The 18,369-nt window shown below is 44.2% G+C and overlaps 1 protein-coding gene and 1 pseudogene across 1 annotated transcript in view; one reads left to right on the forward strand and one right to left on the reverse strand.

The window, feature by feature from the left end:
• Window positions 1–1,036: 1,036 nt before the first annotated feature.
• LOC142437116 (glyceraldehyde-3-phosphate dehydrogenase-like) lies at window positions 1,037–1,820 on the reverse strand (annotated as a pseudogene).
• A 12,800-nt stretch (window positions 1,821–14,620) lies between these two features.
• Window positions 14,621–18,369, forward strand: part of RAP1A (RAP1A, member of RAS oncogene family) — a 91,448-nt gene continuing 87,699 nt past the window's right edge. The window contains exon 1 of the mRNA XM_075559343.1: window positions 14,621–14,745. The gene's annotated coding sequence lies outside the window, so the exon portion shown is untranslated. The remainder of the gene's footprint in view (window positions 14,746–18,369) is intronic.

Raw genomic sequence — 18,369 nt, forward strand, 5'->3', positions numbered from 1 at the left:
TTTGGCCACCCTTCTACTTCAGGCGTAATGTCTTTTTCTGGGGGCTGGTCTCTCATGATAACATATCCAAAATATGTGAGACGAAGTCCCATCATCCTTCCTTCCAACAAGCATTTTGGTGGTACTTCTTCCAAGACAGATTGGCTTGTTCTTCTGCAAGTCCATGGTATTTTCAATATTCTTTACAAGCACCAGAATTCAAATGCATGTGTGTGTGTGTGTGTGTGTGTGTGTGTGTGTGTGTAACTTTGAATTGTGACTGGGATACAGGTTTACAAAGCAGCTCATCAGTTTTGCACGCAAGTGTTCATACCCGTTTTGTTTCAAGTCATCCACTGCAATCCCCTCAGTGCACCATCGCTTAAGCCGCGCTCACCCTCTGTTTCCTATTTCTATTCTTCTTTCTTTCCTTCTTCCTTCTTTTGAAAGAAAATTCAAAGAAAACTCTGGAGTAGCTGTGGGTGGACTCTCCACTCTAATGTAGCTCTCCTGCAATTCAACTACATACTTGGCTGCCTATTTTCAGCACCCCAATAACCTGCGCTGAAGAAATGGAACCGGGTTTTAATGGCCACCTAGAAAGAAAATGGTTATAAAGGGCTTTGGAAATAGCTGATAATTAGTATGGCTTCTAATGTGGGAAAGTTGTAAAGCAGCTCCCTGTTTACAAGTCTGGATTGCCTCTGTAGTCAAGATTTGAAAAATCTTTCAAACAAATTGATTTTTATGAACCTAGAATATAATAAGGATAAGTAATATTTATTCTAACATAAAATAGCACTTTTTTGCTATGTTCCGGTTCCATGTAGAGCATTTGGGTGGGGGGGGGGGCAGGGTACAGTGCACTTGATTGATGGTACATGACAAGGTTGGGCTCTCTAAGCCCCTCCCCTTCCTTCAGTAGATCTGGATGGGAATTGGAGGTGATGGGATATTCTCAGGGTGTTGGGGGATCGAGTTAGGGCAGACTCCCCGGCAGCTGAGAGCCTCTCTTCTTCTTGTGCCATTGCTGGGGCTGGTGATCCAGGGGGAGCTCTTACTCCTTGGAGGCCATGTGGACCATGAGGTCCACCACTCTGTTGCTGTAGCCAAATTCATTGTCATACCAGGAACTGAGCTTGACAAAGTGGTCGTGGAGGGCAATGCCAGCCCCAGCATCAAAGGTGGAAGAGGGGTGTCACTGTTGAAGTCACAGGAGACAATCTGGTCCTCAGTGTGGCCCAGGATGCCCTTTAAGGGCCCATTGGCCACCTGCTTCGCCACCTTCTCTATATCGTCATACTTGAAAGCTTTCTCCAGATGGCAGGTAAGGTCCACGACGGACACATTGGGGGTGGGGACACAGAAGGTCATGCCAGTTAGTTTCCTATTCAGCTCTGGGATAAACGTACCCACAGCCTTGGCAGTGCCAGTAGATGCGGGGATGATGTTCTGGGCAGCCCCACGGCCATCACACCAGAGTTTCCCAGAGGGGCCATCCACTGTCTTCTGGGTGACAGTGATGGCATGGACTGTGGCCATGAGTCCCTTCACGATGCCAAACTTGTCCTGGATGACCTTGGCCGGGGGGCTAAGCAGTTGGTGGTGCAGGAGGCATTGCTGACAATCTTGAGGGAGTTGTCGTATTTCTCGTGGTTCACACCCATCACAAACATGAGGGCATAGGCAGAAGGGGCAGAGATGATCACCCGTTTGGCACCGCCCTTCAAGCGAGCCCCGGCCTTCTCCATGGTGGTGAAGAACCAGTGGACCCTACGACATACTGAGCACCAGCCTCCCCCCCACCCCCACTTGATGTTGGAGGGATCTATGCTATTCATCCAAAGCTACACAGGTGGTAAATGGCAGAACTTGCATTTAAACATATGTCGTCTCACCCTCCTGATAATGTGTCCAAAGTAAGTGAGAAGAAATGCTCTAAGGAGCCTTTCTAAGGAGCATTCTGGCTGTTCTTCTTCCCAGACACATCTGTGTGCTCTTCTGGAAAGCCACAGTATATTCCACTTTCTTCGCCAACATTATAGTTCAAAGGCATCGATTCCTCCTCTGTCTACCTTGTTCACTGTGCTGCTTTCACAAGCCTATGAGGTGGGTGAATATACCATGGCTTGGATCAGGCGCACGTTAGTCCTCAAAGTGACAGGCTATCCAGAGGGGCCATTTCCAAGAGAAAGACATCATGTGTGGAGAAGAAGAGAGGGTTGTAGAAAAAGAGGAACACCCTCAAGGGGATGGATTGACAAAGTGGTTACAGCCATGGGCTTAAACACAGCCGCAACTGTGAGGGTGGGGTTCAACCAGGCAGTGTTTTATTCTCTGGTGTGTAAGGGATGTTTAGAGTCAGTACCAACTCAACAACACCTACAACAGTCTACCCCTTGGTAGTTCAAACCTACCACTCAGCAGTACCATGCAAGAAGGGCCTGGCAAATCTGCTTCCACAAAGATATAGCCAAGAAAAACCCTCCAGAGCAATTCTTTTCTGTAACATATGAGCTCCGGGACTCAGAATCAATTATTTTATTGAGTCTCATTCCAGAGAATATAGGCTTAATTTTCATCAAATAATGCCTGCACTTCATAAGATCAGTAGATCTTGCTTCTGCTGTTTTCTGAAAATTTCCAATCTGTTGCCGACTCTTGCATTCCAAAGGCGTGAAGCATTCTTCTTATTTCTCTCCTTTTATGTAACAGTTTTATTGGCACATAATTCGCAAACCATACAATTCAAGAGTTCAGTCATTTTAACAAGAGTTGTTCGGTCATCACCACAATCAATTTTAGAACATTTTCTTCCATCTCATATGCATCATTATTCACCCCCCAGCCTCCCCTGCGATGCTCCTAAGGAACCATTATCCAGTTACTGTCTCTATAGATTTATTTACCTAACCTAGATTTCATATATAGTAAACCATTTTTTAAAAAACTCACAAAAATAGCAAGGCAAGACAAAGAAAACCCTCAGTGGAAAAGAAAGCAGAAAACATTAAAAACTAGAACAAAATTAAAATGGGTCCAAAGGGAGCCCGAATGATAAGGTTGCACACAGCATTCTTTTTGCCCAATTGTAAAGAACATCTGGAAAGAGGAGGCATTTGGCAAATGACCAGAATGGTGGGATCCGATGAAAAGCTGTTTGACTCGTACACAGCTCATACCACATGGATTCAACACATGTGTTGAACAACTAGATAAATACACTGACATCACAGCAATACCAAGTTGTCATGGAAGTTTAAATGCTTAAGCTCATTCTCTTTCCTTACCTCAGAGGAACTGGTAATAAAGAAATGATGGACCAACAATTCTATCAGCCATGCTTTGAGCAGCACTAATATCAGCTTGTTACGTTATTAGTTAAAATACAGACATATGGTTATGGATGAGATGTTTGGCTCATATATTTTATCTATCTGTCTATCACCTACCAGTTATCTATATATCTTTCACATGGATGTTCCTGAAATATTTATTGAAAAACTAATGTAGGAGGGACCAAAGGCTGGGGAAGGCTGTCATGGTGGGAGGGTGTCAACAAAAAAGAGGGAGACCTTGTGACGTGGACTGACATAATGCATGCACAAATGGGCTCAAACTGAAGCAGTGGCTGCGAGGATGTCAGAAGATCAGGCGACATTCTGTTCAGTTAAATATCGGGTTTCTATGAGTCACGGCCGCCGTGAGTCGTAGCTATCTCTGGCACCTAACAAAAGCAACAGTAACCAAACAAAAACGACATCCCTAGGGGCTCTAGGAATATAGCAATTAATAGATCAAGTCCCTGCTCACAGAGAACTTACATTCTAATTCAATCAACATTCTGATACCCAAAGATCCAGTTTTAAGTATTGCTATTTAAGAGTTTTGTGCTTTTGTGCAATTCATTTACTTCCTCTGAGCAAGTGTTCTCTGCAAAAGGAGACTAATGATAACCTATTTGAATGGCATTCTTTTTAGCATTAAATTAGCTACTGTGGGATAACTTGGAAAACTGTAAAATGCTACGTCAATGCCAGGTCGCATATTCACCATGTGTCTATTTTGACAGGAGCCCTGGTGGCATAGGGGTTACATGTGGGCTGTGAACCGCAAGGTCAACAGTTAGAAAGCACCAGCTGCTCAAGGAGAAAGCTGCGACTTCCTGCTCCTGTAGAGTTCCAGCCTGGTAAACCCACAGGGCAGTGCTACCCTGCCCTACAGGGTCGCCGAGAGTCAGAATCGACTGGATGCCAGCGAGTTTGGTCTATCGTGAGCGTGGAGACATCGTCTCCCCTTCTCTTTATCCTCTCAGCAGTAAGTGTCCACATTTGGCAAGAAACAAACCCCACGTTAAGGTTTGCTGAGTAATTGTGGGCCAGGTGCCACACGTGTGTGGAATGTTTTTGTTTACAATGTGATCCTGCTTTCCAGCTCCAACAGCAAAGGTGCATGAGGTCTTGCAGAGCAGAACATGCGTAATTCTACTCATGAGTTACTGATGGCTCAGGGTTGCAGCTCTAAAAATACACCCAGCATGTAGCAGTGGAAGTCTCTTACTGACTTATGTCCCCATCTGACCGCTTCTTAAAGACCTTTCTCATAAATCGACCCTAGGAATAGCCATGCGGGCCTGGCCAGCTCTAAGCACATCCAAGCTCTCCAGGATGACCCCGCGACTCTCCACTTGACTCCGCCTCACGGGGACCCGCATGCATATCAGAGCAGACCTGTGCTCCACAGGCTTTCAATGGTAGGGTCTTTTTTAAACAAAGTAATCACCCAGCCTTTCTTTCAAGGCATCTGTGGGTGCACTTGAACTTCTGGTCTTGGAGTGAACAGCCAGACACACTAACTGTTGGTACCACCCAGTTATTCCTCGCTCTGATTACAAGCAAGGGAACTTGAGTTGCAAAAGAATATCAATTTCAAAAAGCATTTGAAAGAAAATGTAAAAAAAAATGACATGGGAAAAATAAGAATAACTGATTTCCTTATTAGGAAAGTTTCTTTTCAGATATAAAGACATTCTCTTTGCAGGTCAGTAATGCTACTGTTAGTTAGACACAGGCAGGAGTGGTCTTCAGATTTCATAAAAGCTCTATTTGGCAGTTGTGTTAGTCCAGGTAGACTAGAGAAACAGATTCATAGAGACTCATGTGTATAGGAAAGAGCTTTATATACAAGAGCAATTGAACATTGAGAAAACATCCCAGCCCAGTCCAGATCAAGTCCATAAGTCCGATATTAGCCCATATGTCTGATACCAACCTATAAAGTCCTCTTCAGACTCACAAAACACATGCAATGATGCCAAACACAGAAAGATCACAAGTCAGTGGTTGGGAAGTCTTGGTATTGTAAGCACCTCAACACTGGCAGGGGTGTCTACGTGGCTGCTCCGGCTCCAGAGGTCTGGCTCCATCAGCCTCTCCATGTGTCTTTTCCACAGGGATGTCTCCCAGGGAGGAGAGAGAGAGAGAGAGAGAGAGAGAGAGAGAGAGAGAGAGAGAGAGAGAGAGAGAGAGAGAGAGAGAGAGAGAGAGAGAGAGAGAGAGAAGAAGAAGAAGAAGAAGAAGAAGAAGAAGAAGAAGAAGAAGAAGAAGAAGAAGAAGAAGAAGAAGAAGAAGAAGAAAGAGTCTCCCACCTCCAAAAAGAAAATACAGGAGTTCCTGAAATCCTCAGGAGAAGGAGAAGGCCATGCCCACACAGAGGCCTCATTGATTGTATCTTGATTGACAGGCTAGTCTCTACCCCTACACTATTAATCCTCAAATTGACACCAGATTATGTAACTACCAGAGCAGTATATATATATATGGTACAAGACTGGCTCTGCAAGAGCAGCTGATACAATTATGGCATGGTGACATTCAAGGCACGCTATTTAGTAACAAGATGAAAACAAATACACAAAATAGAAAACTATTAGGCAATATATAATTTTCACAGTGGTATTTCAAATGAGAGAGCATTAGACACGCCCCCGGGTAGGAACTGCAATCTGAGATGAGCCTGGAAGTACCTCCGCAGACTTTGCAGCTGGAAAAATAAAGAGGATGGAGGCATGGCTCCAGGTAAAGGGACAATTTAGATAAAAGCATAGTCTCCTTTGTGAAACCAACCCCCTTGCCATTGAGTTGATTTTGACTTGTGGTGACCCTATAGAACGGTGGTTCTCAACCTTCCTAATGCTGCAACCCTTTAATAGAGTTCCTCATGTTGTGGGGACCTCGCCCCCCAACAATAAAAATAATTTTGTTGCTACTTCATAACTGTAATTTTGCTGCTGTAATGAATAGGGCGATCCCTGTGAAAGGGCTGTCAGATCCCTAAAGGGGTCGCCACCCACAGGTTGAGAACTGTTGCCATAGCAAAAAGGAAAATTTCCCCTTTGGGGTTCCAAGGCTCTGAATCTTTACAAGACCAAATGGCCACATCTTTCTTCTACAAAGTCATTAGTGGGTTTGAACTGCTGAGCCCATGTAACACACACACACACCTCCACCCCATGCCAGTGGGGCTCCTTCCTTTGTGAAAACATTGTTAGGAATTAGATCAAGTCATTCCATTTGGTTCGAGAACAGGCTCTAAAAACTCAAGGGTGCTAAGGAGCCCTGGTAGTACTGAGGGTTAGGCATTGGGCTGTTAGCCATACGGTCGGCAGTTCAAAGCCACCACCTGCTCCCTGGGAGAAAACTGAGTCTGTCTGCTCCCATAAAGAGTTACAGTCTTGGAAGCCCTCCATAGGGTTGATTGACAGTGGGCTCAGTTTGGTGTTCAGGAGAGGTAAGGTTGGAAAGTAGATTTCGCTCAAATTTGGCAGAGAGTGACGGGCAGACCTTAAATAAGAGTCATGATCTGGCCACTGCTCTAGGAAGATGGTCTGGCAAGAAGACAAGATCGATGGAAGGGAAGCAACTACATAGGAGACCAAATAGGAGGCTATAGCAGAAGTCCAACCTAGAGGGACTCAACACCAGGCCTAAGATAGCGGCGATGGAGATAAGAGGGAGGGGGCAGATGGAAGGATGGAGAGCTGTGCCCCTGACCACAATCCCTTTTTTTTAAATTGAGGGGGTGGAAGACTTGGAGCACCAAAATGTAGATTAATTTACCAAATTCCATGGAGTAAAGTCACCGTGAATGAAATTTAAGTGGAAATGAAAACTCCGTTCTTCGGTAAGTGTTGGAAGCCACATGAGACTCCTGTATGGAACTCAGCAGCAAAGAACATTCCCATGACAGCGGAACATTCAACTCACCAGCACAGAGCACCGTGTTTTGGTGAGCTATCTCTATAGAGGACCTTGATACCATTATAAAAAGGTTCAAGGTGATGGAGGTTTGGCCATGGAGAACTCTAAGTGCCACCAGCAGGAAAGGGGAAGCCAAGAGGATGGGGGCTGAGTTTAGAAGGAAAGAGGCCGTTTCATTTTTGTCAAACACCAAGCAAGAGGAAGTGTCTTCACCAGCAGTCAGGTGTCCCTGGTGAAAGGAAAGGGCAGGTGAAGCCAAGGGCCCCGTGGCCCATGCAACACCATGCTTTAAGACAAAATTGCATTTATTTGTCATCAGAAATAAATATTTCACAGTATATAATTACATATTGTTTTGTGATTAATCACTATGATTTCATGGTATTCAATTTGTAACAATGAAAATGCATCCTGTATATCAGATATTTACATGATGATTCATAACAGTAGCAAAATGACAGTGATGAAGTAGCAATGAAAATAATTTTATGGTTGGGGTGGTCACCACAACATGAGGAACTGTATGAAAGGGTCGCCCCATTGGGAAGGTTGAGAGCCACTGCTCTTAAAGATCATTGGCTCACCTCTACAGGGAAAGGGCAGAGGCTCCGGAGCTTTGTTGTTTCCCAGAGACTTCCAGAATCCCTTTTCCTCGCAGATACCTTACTCTTAAGTTTCTTCTCTCTGAACCCCCTCACTCACCCGTCCTCATGGTTAGTCCTTAGTAGTGCTCCTTGCCCTCCTTTTCATCCCTACAGGGACCACAGGACCACGGGCCCTCCCTTCCCTCCCAGTCTCCACCCCAAGGTCCATGATCAGAGTCAATACCCGGTGCATAGACACCCTTTGCCTCTCTTTGGCTTTCATTTGCAAACACCAGCCCCGCTCACCATCAAGCAGTGGCATGTGGCTGAAGAAAAGTCACACAATCTTCCTGAGTGGTCTCATTTGATATGTATGATCCTGCGCTTAGGTGTGTCCTTGGCCGAGTCCCAGAAGCTTCTTTACTCACCCTTCAAGAGAACAGCTTATTCCTCGCCTTCTAGCTCTTTGAAGAGCTGACAGCCCTCCCCATGGACAGCTTGGGCAGAGAGCAAAGAAAAGCAGAGCACACACTCACTCTCACGCTCATTGAGGCAGCAGGAACCACTCTTCCTCCCGACGGATAGGGCCCAACGTCTGACCAGCCGATCAAGGGTGGGATTTCAGCTCCCATCTTCTTTCTTCTGCTCTGCAGTGGCCCCGGGCACCACCAGCACCACATTTTTATGACCTCATCTTCCTGCATGGGCAGCGCCTGCTTGCACCGCCTTTGCTCTATCCAGGCCAGGCCCTTCACTGCCAGCCCAGGTCTTAGTGCTTCTCACCGACGAAAGGACAATCTTTCATCACTTGTCCCCTCCTGTCTACCCAATGGTCAGCTACCTTTCTCCAGGGTCATTCCAGCATAGCAACATGAGAAAATACCCCGATCTTGAATCCCCTCTCTTGGTCCCCATTGTCCTGCTGGCTACTGCCTCATTTCTCCTCTCTAAAGTAAAATCCCTCAAAAGCTATTTATACGTGCTCTAGATTCCATCTCTTCTTCGCCGTCCATTCCTCCTTAACTCACTCTAGTCTGGCTCTTCTCAAGGTCACCAACAGTCTTCCTCAGGCCAAATCCAGTGCTCGGATTCTCCATGCTCTATGCATTTATTCTCTGCACCCTAAAACTATCCTCTTCACCTCTTCAACCCTCTTCCAGTGTTCCTCCGACCTAGCTGGCAGCTTTTCTCCAATTCCATTTAACCTTTCATGTGTTGGAGGGCCTGTCTTCCAGATACTCCGCATCCCTGAGGCAAAAGATTGGAGGTCTGAGTCAACAGTGAAGCACTTCAGAAGAAAGACCAGCCAGCCAATCTACATCTGAAAAGTCAGCCATTGAAAACCCGCTCTCTGATTGATATACTGGGGTCAGGATGAGTCATTATCAACTCTTTGATAGCTTCTGGGGCAAGATGTGAAAAGCATCTATATGCAAATGATGCCCTTCTGTCTTTGTCTTAGCTTTCATCAGATGATTAAGATATCTCTACAAAGTAGACTTGAATTTGGATTCCCTCTGCCCAGAACCTTTTGAACGGTGGACCTTTTGGTTAGCAGTCAAGCAAGCACTTGAACATGCACTGCCAGAAGTTTGGTTCTATAGCAGCCGCCTTAAATGTCGTACATGCAAAACACAATGCTTGATTTCCTGACCCCCAAATTTGCTCCCCGTTGAGTCTTCCATACCTTATTAAATGACCCCACCATTAACCAAGTTGTTCAGCCTAAAATTTATGGATGACTTTTGTTCCTTCGCATACTCCTCCCCCCAATTAATTCATCTCAAAACATATCTAATGTGCCCTCTCATCCCTTTCACTGGTGCCATGGTTAGCCAGGCAACAACCAGCAGCTTCCTTCCTGGCATGTCTGTGCTTCCCTGGCATGTAGTGGGGAAAGAAAGCAGGAGAAGAATGGATGCATTCGGGCTGCGGTGTTGGTGGAGAATATTGAATATTCCATGGGCTGTCAAAAGGATGAACAGATCATTCTTAGATAAGGTGAGCACATGTCCTGCTTTTGGCGGGACAGTCCCAATTTTTAACAATTTGTCCCGCGTCCCGCGGCATTTTTTAAAAGTCCCAATTTTTGGAAAGAATGCACGACAAGCTAGGGAACGGTGGGAGAACGGGAAGGGAATATATGGTTTTTGGCTGCCATGTGGCTATTTCACCAGGATATGAGTTTTATATGATTTTTGTTAATTTTATAATGTTAAACTTTAATAATAGCAAATAATTGTTAAGAACTGATTATTGAGAACTGCTTATCAAAGTTCCCATTGTTGATCAGTTATTAGAATTCGACCACCATTGCTTGGACTTAATGAACAATGGCATTTTTTGGCATTGGCAACGACGAAAACATTTAGTAACGGTCTCTCAGATGATACACATCATACTGCGTGCTAGTGCTAGTTAAACAATGGATGTCAACAAATCAGCTATTCAGATCATTTAGGTAAGTAATTTATTTATTTATATTATAAATACATAAATTTTCTTGAAATTAGCAGACAGTACTCATATTATTTATATTTTATAGTGGTGGCAAAAGTCTAGCAGTGGCCTTGAAAGTGACACAACTTATGTTACAGCAAATTCAGAGAAAAAATAATACAAGTTAATATTGTTATTATTTAGAAAGAAATATAGGATTAAAATTAAAATAATTTAAAATATATAGTTACTTTATAACAATCAAATTAATTTAATTTATAAACTAACAATAAAATATGTTCATGTAATTATGTACCTACTTGCTGTGTTTTTAAGCAATATGTATATAATAATTTATAATATAATTTTTAATTAATTTTTTTAGATTTTTAACATAATGAGTAAGAAAAGAGGATGCAGATTCAATGATGATCTAAGAAGTGAATTTCCTTTTACTAAAAAAACCAAACGCGATCACATGGTAAAATGTGAAAATGTAATGGTGAATTTTCTATTTCACATGGCAGGAAGAGTGATATTTCAAAGCACTTGGAGACACAGAAACATAAAAGATATTTAAATACTGCTGCATCTTCCTCCAAAATACAGGAATTTTTTCAGAAAACAACTTATGAAGACAAAGAAAAGAAATTAGGACTTATGTCTTTTCATGCTATTAATCACAATCATTCCTTCAGATCTATGGACTGTACATCCCAAGTTGTCAAAAAATTAATCAACAAAATCCGAGGCAATTGTGTGTAATGTGCTTTCTCCATATGCATTTTCAGAATTAAACAGAAATCTAGAAAAAGTTAATTTTATATCCACATATTCTGACGCATCTAATCATAAAGACATAAAGTTATTTCCAACCATTATTAGATTTTTTTGATTCAGAAACTGGAATAAAAATTAGAATTTTAGATTTTGTTTCTGTGCCCGGCGAAACTTCTGAAATAATTTTCAGTTCAATTATCAATAATTTGGGGAAAAATTTAAAACATAAAATGATTGCATATTGTCCAGACAACACGAATGCAAATTTGGAAGAAAAGCGAGAAGAGGTACAAATAATATTTTTTATGAATTAAACAAAAACTTCAATCAAAACATTATTGGTGTTGGTTGTGCAGCGCACATGATACATAATGTCATTCAAACAGCTGCTGATTTGTTGCCCGTAGATGTGGAAAATATTGTTATTAAAATATATTCTTATTTCTATATATACACTGTGCACGTTGAAATGCTTAAAGAATTTTGTGGAACTGCGGAAGTCGAATATCAGAAAATACTTGAATACAGTAAAACGCGCTGTTTAGCTCTTTTGCCAACTGTTGAAAGAATTTTGAAAATATATGATCCTTTGAAATCCTACTTTCTATCACAGGATAAATATCCTAGAATTTTAGAAGAGTCTTTTGAAGAAGAATCTTCAAAAATTTGGCTAGAGTTTGTACACAATCAAGCAGTTCTTTCTCAAAATGCTATAAAACTTATTGAAGGTGACAAAATTTCGGTAATCGAAGTAGCAAATGAAGTTAATAATTTAAAATTTCAGTGTCAAGAGCGGTTAGAAAATAATTTTCTTCCATTAACTATCCGTAGTAGTAGAAGCCTGCTAGAAGAACAAGGTGCAATAAATTGTGTAAATATCATGAATCACATTAAAAACTTCTATAGTAACTGCATAGATTATTTAGAAGAGTGGACGGTACATTACAATGATATTTAACATTTTCATTTGGTTTCATTAAAACAAGAAATTAATTGGAATGGTGTGCAAAAATCATTCAATGATATTACTCAAAATTTCCCATATAATATTATTTCTGAAAATGATCTTTTTAATGAGGTATCATTATTTAAAGTATATTGATAAGGAAAAGGTTAAATCTTGGGCATCAGCAAAAATCACAATAGAGAACAAATGGTTAGAAATATTTCATCATTTTGAAACAAACCATGTTCCATACAATGCACTAAAAATTGTGGAATACGCGCTGTCCTTACCAGGAACTAATGCTGCAACTGAACGCATTTTTTTTACGGTAAATAAAGTGTGGACATCAGAAAAATCACAATTAAGTGTTGAGTCTTTGAAAGCCATTTTATGTGTGAAATATAATTTAACAAATTCTTGTGAAAAATGTCATGACCTTTTAAATAACGACAGCAATCTACTAAAAAATCATTCAAATGAGAACTATGCCAAAGAATAAAATACTATACATAATTTTTAATGTATTATATTTGTAAATTGTACTTATGTTGAAATTAAAAAAATATTACAATACTATTTTTGCGTTCTATGAACATTTTTGTTGCTCCATGTAGACCAAACTTTTCATCAAGAATCCCCCCACCCCCATCCACCCCACCCCACCCCCTGTCAGTGGTGTCCCACTTTACCAATGTTAAAATCTGGTCACCTTCTTCTTAGATGAAGTACCCACCAGAATGATACTGAAAAACAAGGCTAGTGAGACTTTGCTAGTCTGGGCTATGTTATCAGGAGAGACCTATTGCTCAAAAAGCATGTCATGTTTAGTAGTCTAGTTCAGCAAAGCAAGGGAAACCCTCAAGAGATAGGCTAGCCCAACAGCTTCCACAATGGGCTGGTGTATCAAAATCGTGGAGACAGTTCAAGACTAGGCCATGCTGAATTCTGGTATACTTAAGGTCACCATGAGTCAGAGTTGACTGGACAGCAACTAACAACAGAATTTACTCTCCAGACATTAGCAAAACTATGTCTTAAAACTGTGAATCAGATATGGTCACTTCCCTTCTCATCCTCCCACGAATTCCCAGTTGCTCTGAACAATGGCCCCAAAAGCGATACAGGATTTGGCCACTTGCACGCTCTCTGGAAATAACTATCGCTCCTCTCGCTCCAATGACTCTGTTCAGATATACTACTGTCTTTACGTGCCGGGCTCGGATCAGTCCCCAGGAGAGAGGTCAGGCTTTCTGCTCCCATAAGGATTCACAGCTTTGGAAACTCACAGGGCAGTTCTATCCGGTCCTACAGGGTCTCTCTGAATTGGGATCCATTCGATGGCAGTGTAGTGCCACATGCCAAGCTTGTTCCCACCTCATGGTGTATGGATGATAGTCTGGAAAGGCTGTCCCAGGATTTATCTAGACTTCGTCCTTCATCAGGAGCCCTGGCGGCATACTAGTTACTTGTTGGGCTGCTGCTATTAGCAAGAAGGGGAGCAGTTCTAATCCACCAGCGGCTCCGAAGGACTGTCTCAGAAACACATAGGGGCAGTTCTACTCTGTCCTATAGGGTGGCTCTGAGTCGACATCTACTTGATGTCAATGAGTTAAAAAAACTTATTATTATTTTATTCCTTCATATTGCTATGGGCTGTGATCCGCAAGGTAGGATATACCAAAGCACCAAGCACTCCACGGCAGAAAGGCTAGGCTTTCTAAACTTTTTTTTTTGAATCATTTTATTGGGGGCTCATACAACTCTTATCACAATCCATGCATACATCAATTATGTAAAGCACATTTGTACATTCATTGCCCACATCATTCTCAATACACTTGCTCTCCACTTAAGCCCCTGGCATCAGCTCAACACGTAGTGATGGCACAGGCTGGTGTACTTCTTCCATGTGGGCTTTGTTGCTTCTGAGCTAGATGGCCGCTTGTCTAAACCCTTAAAGAGATGCAATCTTGGAAACCTGCAGGGGCTAGTCTGCCCTGACCTTTCAGGTCACCATGAGTCAGAACTGACTCCATGTCAGTGAGTCATAGCACACACTCAAAGGTCTCTTATGAGAGACAATATATAACCAGTTATACAGGGTCGCTATGAGTGGGACTCGATTAACCTGCAATGGTTATAGCCATGTAGACACACCATCCTCGGTTTTATTTTTATTCTTAGTACTTATCACTACTTGAAGTCTTGGTTGCTTGCTCATTGTCTGCCTCCGCTCTTCCTCCACTAGAATGGAAGCTCCACGAGGGCACAACCTTCTTTTTGCTTATGGTTTTCTTCTCTGCACCTACAACAGTGCCTGGCACATAAAAGGTGCTCATTTAGTACTTGTTTAAGTTGGATGTGCTGCTTACAAAGTTTGTTTCCTTTTGCATCTCCAGACCTATTTTCATTTCTCGCCTTATTCTCTTAACCCTCACCCAATGCACTGCAAACAACAACTCTTACTGGGTCTAACCTTCCCAGGCGTCTCCAACTCATGTCGGAGAGGCTCCTTTAAGCGGACTCCGGAACGTCGTGGAGGGGCGGGGCCGAACTTCGCCAACGCCAACTCGGAGGGGCGGGACGAGACGGGGAGGGCGGGGCCTGCGTGCTGCGTGCGTGCGCGTTCTGGAGGCGCCGCCGCCGCCGCTCCCGAGGCCGCCGCCGCCGTCGCCGCCGCGCAGAGCCGGAGCAGGAACCGCGGCCGAGAGGAGGGAGGAGGAGGAGGAGGTGGTGGAGGAGGCGCCGGACCGGGGGGGTGAGTGAGGGGCGGGGAGCGCGAGCCAGCCCCAGAGAGCGGGGGGCGCGGGTCGGTCGAGCTCGGGATGAGGCGGCTGATGGTCGCCGGTCAGTGCCCGGGCTCCCTGCTTCCTCCCCCGCGCTCCCTCGGTGTCCGGGGCGGTGGCCCGGGGGCCTGGCGGGCGGGAGGGGCCGGGGTTCCGAGAGGCCCGGCCGCCGCCGCCCGGGCCAAAGCTAACCACGCCCGCGGACCGAGCCGGTCGACTGTGACTGGGCCTGCGGGAGACGGGCGGGAGGGGCCCGGGCCGGGTGTGGGAGAGAAAGAGGACATTGTGTCCCCCACCCGCCAACTCCCCGAGGTGTCATGGCCCGAGCCCATTTCCTTCGCCAGCGCCCCGGACACCGTGCCCTCGCCCTCGCGGCCGGAGGGATGTCGGAGCTCGGACGTCGCTGCCTTTCCCCTCTCCCTCTCCTTGCATGTCCCCAGACCAGGGTCAGAGCTTCCCTAAAACCTACTTCTCCCGTTGGACCTAGCGCGGAGCGGGTCGAAGGTTGGGTGCGTTCTCTGCCCTTCCTCCGGACTAGATCGGTGCCCTGTCGGTGTGTACTTCTGCCGGGGCTCAGGGACTCCCTCTCCCTCCTAGTGCCCTTTATTTTCCCCGTGGATTCGACTGACATCTCTTTCCTACTGCACCCCCACCCCCCGGGCCTCTTTCCCGCCCTCTTCCCCGTCACCCGCCGTGTGTTGGCCTTTTCCGCTTTGCTTTTCTTAGGTCTCTGCACCTTCCTTGAATTTGGTCGCTGGGGCGATTCTTGCTTTCCTCCAAACTGGGGCTGGCAGAAGTGGCGCTTGCTCCTTCACTCGGGAAGTTAAGGACAAGGCGGTGTCTTCAGCTGACTTGTGTCATTAATTCACTACTATGGGAGGAAGAGGGGAAGGCACTTGTGCTCCAAATGAAAATGGGATCTCCTCACAGAGCTAAGAGCCAGGGGACCCTTGACCTCTTAGAAAAGGTCTAAGGGTTGACATTTCTGTTTGGGAAGGCAGATGGCTCTATTACCGTTCTGAAGGGAGGACGGTGTAAGAAATGAAAGGGAATGACCGGCCGGAGGCGAATTGGCCACCGGCTTACAGGTGGCCCCTGTACTCTGCTTTCTGGTGGTGGGTGATGACTTGGTTCTCCCTCTCTTTATCCCGAGCCAAGGATTGGCTCTTGGTTTGCATGTGGGACGGGTGCCTCCAGAAGCTTGCTGAAGGGCAGTCTCTGAAGATGCTGCTGGAAACAGGATTTGGAAACTTTCTTTGGGTTTCCTGCCAGAGTGTGTGGGGGCGGGCTTGCTACTGTGTAGCTTTTCTTTTTCGTTTGATGCACTTGCTACCTGTGATAGTTGGACACAAGCACTGAGTCTGGGCACAGGCGCATTTCTGTGCCTGTAGTGCTTTCCGGTTACATTTTTTTCTGAAATGTTATTGGTGTTGGTACTCTTTTTAAACCGGATGTTTCAGTGGCTCCTAGGTAGCGCTTCGAAATAAGATCAGGTGTAAGGTATTGAGGATCAGACAGTGCTTACCACATTGTAGGCTGCTCTTATTTGCTGAAGGAATTAATGATTACAAAGACAGGCTTGTTGTCAGGTGCCTTCTAGCCCGCTCGGACTCACATCCACCCTGTGTACAACAGAACAAAACCCTGTCGGGGGCTGTGCCACCCTCACAACTGCTGTTATGTTAGAGCCCATTATTGCAGCCATGTGCCAGCCTGTCTCATTGAGGGTTTCCCATTGTTTTTGCTGACCCTTTGTAGTAAGTGTAGTGTCCTTGTCCAGGGACTGGCTCATAACTTGTCTAAAGTATGTGAGAGGAACTATCTTACAAGGAGCAGCCTGGCTATATTTCATCAAGACAGATTTGCTTGTTCTTTTGGCAACATACTTTCAATATTAACTAACATTGTGTTTCAAATGTATCATTTACTCATTCCTCCTTATTTAGCTTTCATGTGCATACAGGAGATTTAAAATGTCACAGTTTAGGTCAGGCGCTCATTAGTGCTCAAATGACAATGATATATCTATAATTATTATCTAATCTATAATTATTATCTAAGAGGGGGCTTATAAAAGTTAGTGGGAGAATTCTGTTATCTTTCAGTTCCTCCAAATTTTTGAAACTCCCTCAGATAAATCTTCAGTCCTTTTGATAGATTGCTGATATTAGCATATTGCATTTCCCTCCCAGTACATAAAATAATCATTCTTAACCATTCTACCTCACTAACACCTTTATGGATATGATGAAATATATGAACTACCATTCTAGATTTTAAAAAGCAATAGGTGGACATGCGCAGAATTTTGCGTTTAGTTACAGGGACTCTTTGCAGCCAACCCTGGACCCCTGTCTTAAAGTAACTTGGGATCGCGGTGCAGTTGGCAGTTTCAGATTAAAGCTATTCGGAAGCCTTTGGTCACTTCCTATGAGACTTGGCGAGTGGCATTGTCTCTTCTCCCAGACTGAACTTTGCGTCTTTGGGAATAATGTTTAAGAGTGGCTGTCATTACAGTTTTACGGGGAAAGCATTCGTATTAATAACTATTAGCAGTCAGTTTTACACTAAGAAACTGGTGGCTTTCCTGGAAAGATAGTTCTTTGGCAGCTTAAAATCATTCTCATGACAGACTTGCCATCCTTATTGTATAAAGGACTTCAGAGCAATGTGATCAGTACTTGAAACTAGTCACAGAGCAAACCATTTTCCCTGTTCCACGCTTGTTCATCATATAATGTTTTCATGTAGCTAATGATTATTGTGTCAATATCCAATATGAATTCAACAAGCTCTTACCGAGTGGTTACTGTGTGAATAAAACACTGCTTGTCATAGGTGTGTGTATTCTAATCGGGGAAGACAGACCATAACCACATCAATGTGGAATACATCAAGTGATACATTTCATGAAGAAGAGTGAATAGGGTGATGGGATAGAGAGAAACTGTGACAAGAAAGGGTCAGGGCAGACTTGAGACCAGAGCTGAGGCCTGAAGGAAGTGAGAGCTGTGTGCTCTTGGGAGAGAAGGCTACAGGCATACAGGATTGTAAATACAAGGAGCCTGGGTGACCTTGGCCATTTTGAAGAACACCTAGGCCTGAGTGGTTGGAGGGCAATAAACCAGAAGGAAAGTGAGAGAGGTTGAGGTTAAAGAGGTGGCTCAGGCCAAGGTAAGCACTTTGACTTTATGTTGAATGAGATGGGAAGCCATTGGAGGGTTTTGGTTGGAGTAAGGGTAGAAGCAGGAAGGCCAGTAATCTTAGTAAGAGATTAATCATCTTCATTTTTCAGAGGTTACAAAATACCCCCCCACCCCATCTTCCTGCTTTAAGAATGTGGGTGATGTTCATCTTCCTTACCCCCTCCCTTGAGCTGACAATGAAATGAACCCTTTGATATAGGTGACATGTTCATTCTTTAGGGATATTTTCTTGGGATTGATTTCCAGAAATGGAGTACTCCATGAAAGTTATAAATATGCCTGTGTTCTTGGTAAATTTTGGAATCGCTTTCAAAGAGTCCATTCTGCCAGTTAAAGTGACAGCCACAGTTGTTGAGCACGTGCCTCATGGCAGTGTCACTTGCCTTGGGT

Source organism: Tenrec ecaudatus, chromosome 1 (genome assembly GCF_050624435.1).
Source record: "Tenrec ecaudatus isolate mTenEca1 chromosome 1, mTenEca1.hap1, whole genome shotgun sequence".
Taxonomy (NCBI): domain Eukaryota; kingdom Metazoa; phylum Chordata; class Mammalia; order Afrosoricida; family Tenrecidae; genus Tenrec; species Tenrec ecaudatus.